This window comes from Erinaceus europaeus, chromosome 19, assembly GCF_950295315.1.
Source record: "Erinaceus europaeus chromosome 19, mEriEur2.1, whole genome shotgun sequence".
NCBI classification, from domain to species: Eukaryota; Metazoa; Chordata; class Mammalia; order Eulipotyphla; family Erinaceidae; genus Erinaceus; species Erinaceus europaeus.
The window spans coordinates 28,499,470-28,506,991 of NC_080180.1; the positions used below are offsets into that span (position 1 = coordinate 28,499,470).

General features: G+C 37.7%; 1 pseudogene; it reads right to left on the minus strand.

Annotated features, from left to right (window-relative positions):
- Window positions 1–619: 619 nt before the first annotated feature.
- Window positions 620–4,143, minus strand: LOC103121637 (mannose-P-dolichol utilization defect 1 protein-like; annotated as a pseudogene).
- Window positions 4,144–7,522: the final 3,379 nt, after the last annotated feature.

Below are 7,522 nucleotides of genomic sequence, written 5' to 3' on the forward strand. Positions count from 1 at the left end.
CCTTGGGGCTCCCATTAGCTTGTCTAGTATCAGTCATCTTACCACACTGGATTTTTAAATTGTTTTATTACTAATAAACCATGTCTCTGTGTCTTTATTGCTTCATCTCTATTCCCCTCTTACTATAGATGGAATCAGCTCTATATCCACTCCCTTCTGCCTGGACCTGCCAAAGCTGGAACCTTCTCACCCCACTCCAGGGCCCTGCCTGAATCACTGTTTCTGACCCCCTACCCCCCCACCTATCACTGAGGTATAGAAAACAGTTCCAGCCACCCTTGGGTAATGGATAAACCAAAACACCTAGTCTCTGTCACTGTCTAGGACCTCTTCAAGGGATAGAGTGGCATCTGGAAGGTGGAAGGACAGGGCAAGATGTTTTTCCAGAATAGCTAGGAGCTGGAAATTGCTGGTAAAGGAGGGTTCTATCAAATGCTTAAATGAGTTAACGACACATGCTGGAGAGCCACAATAGTGTATATAATCACTCATTCTTAGGTTCAGGATCCACCAAATATGCATTTTAATTAAAAACCCTGGTTCAAATTGCAGTTACAGAAGAGCAAGGAATGATGAGAAGTCAAGTCTCACCAGCAGACTGCTGTAGACAGTATGGACCCTAAAGCTGTGTGGGTAACAAAATCCTGGGATAAACTCCATTAGGCAGGTCAGGCCTACTCCTTTTCTTCTTGTGGGGAACCAATGCATTCCAGTACAAGAAAATCTGGCCAGTAATAGATCATTGCAGAGTGAAAAGTCAATAAAAGTTCCAGACATTAGTGGATCTGCAGTTTCCTTCATGGAGGTGAAGATTCAAGAAAAAGAGCTCCAAAAGAGAAGAAAAACTGTAATAGTTGAGAGCTGAGCTTTGTTTCCACTATGGCTAATTAGTTAAGCCTCCCCACTACCACTGCAGGCATCTTGGAGGCCTGAAACAGGGTGACTACAGCAAGGGAGGGTCAGAAGTGAAAGTGGCACCAACAGGATCAGGGCATAGTAATCTAGGAAGGCAACACCTTTCACACACTATATTCTGTAGCACAGGACAAGGAGACAAATGGTGACTGTGTGAAGTATCAGGAACAGGGCTTCACCATAAAGCTGAAGGAAAAGTTGTTTCTGATGCTACAGACCACTGTCCCAGTCCTAAAAGCAGAAGTGAGATAGTGAGACTGATGATGTCTCTCCGTACCACTGGCTGGTCAAAAAAGAGAAGAAGGAAAAAAAGGAAGAAGAATTTATGAAAAAGGAAGAAAGGAAGAGAAGGAAGTTGAAGAGGAGGACAAGATGGCTCAGGAGAATGCATATGAGCATGCGGACATGAACAGTGACAACTCAAAGAAGATAAAAATGAAGGCAGTCTCTGAGTAGTCCGAATCCCTGAGTGCATGTTTAGCTGGGAGTAATATTCAGGCTTCACTGAACAGGGTTCCAGGGCAGGCAGAGTGTTGCTGTCAGTCCTGATGGGTATACACCCTGTGTGACTCTTCCCTCTTGTCCTGTTCTAAGGATCTGGATGAAGAGGCCTAACCAGGCACTATCAGCTTCTCTGCTTGGGTAGGCATGTAAGGGAGGTGCCCTCTATCTCAGCTCTACCCAAGAGCTGTCTTCTGGTGACCTATGATAAGACTCCCCTCCATGCTATGAATAATTAAGAGTTTAAGACCTAGTTTTCTATAAAATTAGGTCTGGAGTGATATATATATATATATATATATATATATATATATATATATATATATATATATATATATCACATACATAGTAATATATATGCATGTCTAGTGTTCATTTTATGGCAAGTACATTTGAATTTCAAAATTTAAAACATATAAAAGTGGTTAAGAACTAGCATTTGCATCAATAATTGATAAATACCTAAGATTGTTTCTTATACAGACAGATACAATGGTAGTGCTAATGCCAACAGGGAACCATGGAACTTAGTCTAAAAATTATTTACTAGGCTTTATACAAGCAAGGACATATGCTTCTAATTTAGAATTTTGGAACAGTGTGCTTCTAATGCTAAGTAATCCTTTATTTTTTAATGTTATGTAGTATTATAGTATTTAATTTGACAAATGTTTCCAAATAAAGTAGAAATATTTTCATAACAGCACAGAAATGCACTTACAATTTTATTTTCATTAAGAACCATAGGTACAGATCACAGTAGCCAAAATATTCAATAAACATAAATGCCTATTAACAGATGACTGCATAGAGAAATTATGGATGGACAGGTCATAATTCACCTAATAGAATGTACATTTTATCCTGTGAAAGGAAAAAATCAAGCCTTTGACCACCATATGGTGGCATAATTCTAAGGGGATGAAATGGTACTATTATATCTCTCTTTCCATTTCTGCCTGTCATACTCTAAAAAAGAAGTCATATGTTATATATTAAAATGTAGACTAGTTATTAAAAATAGTAAATTTATATTAAGCCAAACATAATCATCATGGTATTGCACCATTTAAGACAAAGTGCCAATACTAAGTGAAACAAACAAATCAGTGAAAGACAGAGAGTGGACGATTTTTATTTATATACAGAATATAGATAACTATATGCAAATGAGCTTTCACAAATATAATAAGCAATATTTTTATTAGAGAATGCGAAAACAATAATAACTTCATGAAGGAATGCAAGATGGTACTGGGAAAGTAGATAGAGAGTAGAATCTGGTGACATGTCTAAAATTATTCTCCTGAAATTTTACAGTTTTGTAAGCCAATAATAATACCTTTTGAAATAATATGTTGCATGGCCATAACAAAATAGACTCCTTTGTTTATCCTGATGAATTCATTCCAGTAGCAGAGAGTAAGGCTATTTGGAGATTTTTTCAGGTTGTTCACACACTTTAAAGATACTCTTCCCACAACAGTAGCAGAGGTGAAGACAGATACAGCTTCCATTTCTTCTTTTAAGTTAACATGTAGTTATCTTAATGGAAGGGAGAGAGAAAAACTATATAAAACAGAATATTTCTACAAAAAGCTCAAGACAAGAAAATAAAAATGTGTTAGATGTTTATGAAGGAGAACAATAAATTGATTTTTTTTCTTCTAAAGTTATCATGAAGAGAAATTCCCTCCAATTTCCTGGTAATTGCTAGTCTCCCTGGCAGTAAGTTCTTTTATATTAATTAACTTTATTTATTGTTGTTTAAAGAATGACTGTTACAGTAAATCAAGCAATTAACAACCTCCCCTATTACACTCAGAAGAGAGGTATCAAGATACTAAACAAATTCGGTTTCTGTTTTATTTTTAATTCAACATCTCTATTTTTGAGGACATTGTCCTTTGTATTACCACTACTAGGGGGGATTGGTCAAAAAAGTTAGAGTTCATAGAACTTAGACCTAGCAGAAAGGTGGTTAAAAGATCTTAGTTTGATAGCCTTATCAATTTTCATATATATAAATATATATATAAATTTAAAAAAGAAAAAAAACAACCAACTAACAAACAAACTCTTAGTTTGGAGTTACTGAACTAATTCTTTACTCATAAACTGAGGGCAAAAAATGTAGTTCCACCATCTGCATCCTGCAATGACCTGCATACTCCCAGAGCGATAAAGAATAGGAAAGCTATCAGGGGAGGGAATGGGATATGGAGATCTGGTGGAAACTGTGTGGAGTTGTACCCCTCTTATCCTGTGGTTTTGTTAATCTCTCCTTTTTAAAATAAATAAATCAAATTAATATAAAAATGTGAAGTGAGAGGCTGGAAAAGGAGATGGAAAATAATCATGACTTGTCTTGCATATCTTGTTTAGAACTTAACTTTTATATCAGAGATAATTATGACAGGAACACTGTTCTACTTCTGTTAGCTTAAAGTGTTAATAGAAGTTGGTCTATCCTTCCACCTTCTGCACCTCATAAAGATCTTTGGTCCATACTCCCAGAGGGATTAAGAATAGGAAAACTTCCAACAGAGGGGACTGCATAGGAAACTCTGGTGGTGGAAGTTGTATGGGATTGTAACCCTCTTATCCCACAATCTTGTTATCTTATTGATCATTATCAAATTACTAATAGTACTAAAAAAGAAGTTAGGTTGTTCAAATTTTTTCCATTGTATTTCTTAAAAGGTGCAGAATAATCAACTCCACCATATCTAACCAGAGATATATATGGGTTTGAGGGGGGGGGGGGTTTTACATCTTTTAGAAAAAAAAAGAGCACCCCAATTTGATGAACACTATGTTTTTATCTTAATTAGCCAATATTCTTTACTATTTTATTAGGTTTTAGGCTATGTGCATCTTTATTTAAATACCCACCACTTTAATGTTGTCCACTTCATATTTTAAAAGAAGACCTCCTAAAGAGTTTTTTTTTTTTTCAGGTGTGTACAGAGCCAGATTCTGCTTTTTAATTTTTTCCTGAACATTACTGAATCTAATTTTTTAGTCTTTATTCTGTTGATTTCACTATTTTTTAAAAATTTATTCACTTACTTATTCCCTTTTGTTGCCCTTGTTTTATTGTTGTAGTTATTGTTGTTATTGATGTTGTCATTGTTAGATATGACAAAGAGAAATGGAGAGAGGAGGGGAAGACAGAGAGTGAGAGAGAAAGATAGACACCTGCAGACTTGCTTCACCATTTGTGAAGCAACTCCCCTGCAGGTGGGGATCCGGGGGCTTGCACTGGGATTCTTACACTGGTCATTATGCTTCACACCACCTGTGCTTAACCCACTGGCTACCACCTGACTCCCTACTTCACTATTTTTTATGTTTATTAACTTATTGGATAGAAGCAGTCAGAAATCTAGAGGGAATTGGATGATAGAGAGGGAGAGAGATAGAGAGACACCTGCAGCACTGCCTCACCACTCATGAAGATTTCCCCTGCAGGTGGGGGATGGGGGCTCAAACCCGGGTCCTTGTGCACTATAACATGTGAACTCAACCAACTGCACAACCACTCATCCCCAACTTCACTATTTTATATTAAATTTGTAAGTTTATTCCGACAAAGGAAACAAAGGTATACACAGAATTTTCAGCCACCAAGGAGTTTCAAAATTAATCTGACCATTATGGAAATTTTAACAGTTGTCTCCAGGATGGACAATAGATATTTACCTATCTACCAACTAGCAATCTTAATTGCTCCCAAGAAATCAGTTTAATACATGCCAGGATGAACAGTAGGCAGAGAAGGCAGCTGTGCATGAGGAGATGTGCCATTATTTATTAAAGCAAAATAGAATGTTTTCTGAATATTTTGCTTCCTATAATAACAATAGGAAGCCTATTATTTTTGGACCTTTATTGATCACTGTTATTTATATGTCAATAAAGAACTGATATTGTCTCAATTGTGTATGTTCATACAACTTATAAATTTATTTATTTAAGAAAGGAGACATTAACAAAACTGTATCATAGGAGGGGTACAACTCCACACAATTCCCACCACCCGGTCTCCATATCCTATCCCTTCCCCTCCCCTGATAGCTTTCCCATTCTCTATCTCTTTGGGAGTATGGATCCAGGGTCATTGTGGGTTGCAGAAGGTGGAAAGTTTGGCTTCTGTAATTGCTTCCCCGATGAACATGGTCATTGACTGGTTGATCCATACTCCCAATCTGCCTCTCTCTTTCCCTAGTAGGGTGGGTCTCTGGGGAAGTGGGGCTCCTGGACACATTTGTGGGGTCATCAATCCAGGGAAGTCTGGTTGGCATCATGCTGGCATCTGGAACCTGGTGGCTGAAAAGAGAATTAACATACAAACCCAAAAAAATTGTTGAACAATCATGGACCTAAAGCCTGGAATAGTGCAGATGAAGTGTTGGGGGTTACTCACTGCAGACTCTTGTATACTTCTGCTTTCAGGTATATGTTTTGCCCTAGTTGATAGACACGTGTGAATATATGCTCTATCTCAGGGAACCTGGTCTATATCTAGGTTTGGGGACTTTATTGGGGAGTGGACCACCTGGAATGGAATTAGAGAATACTATGAAAGGAAAGATCTCACACCTTATCTGACCCATCTTGGAGGGAGCTAGAAGGAATTTTGTTAAGTGAGCTAAGTCAGAAAGATAAAGGTGAGTATGAGATGATCCCACTCATCAACAAAAGTTGAGAAAGAAGAACAGAAAGGGAAACTAAAAGCAGAATCTTATTAAATAGAGAGTAGGGTACCAAAGTAAAAACCCTGTTTTGAGGGGGAGGGTGGACATTTGGCTTCCTGGGGGCGGCAGTGGGGGTGGGGTGGGTGGGATGGGGCATAGTCTTTTGGTGGTGGGAATGGTGTTTATGTACACTCCTATTAAAGTGTAGTCACATAAACAACTTATAAATATTAATAAAATTGAAATCTGATCTCAGGTTTGTCACTAAAATTTGTGTTATTTTTAGAACACTCTCAGGAATTGCTTTTGAAATCACCTTCAAGAGTGTCCCAACTATGTTCTATTAGTGTATTGAACCAATGTTCTGAATTCCTGAAATCTCACTCAATTGCTTTGACAATCATTCCTGGATGGATCATCTGTGGGGGGGGGGGGGGCAGGTGTCAGGATCTGTCCATTTACAGCTTGAATCCTTGATTTGGAAAATTTCCTTTCAGCTTTTCTGTAGCCGAAACGTAAATTTCACATGGCATATTTATTGTTTCATCACATTCTTTTAGATATGTTTGTATTACTTTATTTACTTGGTTATTTTGCATAGAGACAGAAATTGAGAGAGGAGGAAGATAGGGAAAGAGGGGGATGAAGGGAGATAGAGAAACTGATATATTTCTTAAACTTTCCCCCCTGCAAGTAGGGACCAAGGGTTTGAACCCAGGTCTTTATGCATACAATGTGTGCATTCTATCAGGTGTTCTACCACCTGGCCCCTCTCAGTCACCTTCTGTTTTAATCTCTTCCTCCTCCACTTCCTCCTCTTTCCTTTCCTTTTTTCTGCTCCCCACCTTCTCCTCCTCTCTTTCTCTCATTCTTTCTTTCTTTTCCTTCATTGCTTCCTTCCTTTCTACCTTCCTTCCTCCCTTCTTTCATTTCTTCCTCCCCACTCCCTCTCGCTAAGTTCATCCTTTTGTTCTTTTTCCCTCTTTATCTTTCTTTTGTTCTTGACCCATGGTATATTTTTACCAAAGTACTGGCAACAGTACCTATTAAACTATTTTATCAAGTCCTCCTTAATTTACTCTGTTTTCTTAATGAAATAATTCTGTTCCTGATCTTCTGTGTATAAATTTATTCTCTTTCTTTCCACCCTTTCCTCTGTGAGTGTCTTCTTTTGAGATTCTGTTATTCCTTCAAGATCATTCTTAAATTTTAAGATGGGGAGGTCAGTTAGAGTCAGTGCTATAAGAAGAATGCTTTGCCATTTGTGAAGATTTCCCTGTGTATGGTGACCCCATATGGTGCCAGGAACTTGAACCTGAGTCATTAGACATAGTAAAGTGTGCATTATATTTAGTGAGTTATCTCCTAACCACTCCACCTAGATATTTACATCTTCTAAAATATAT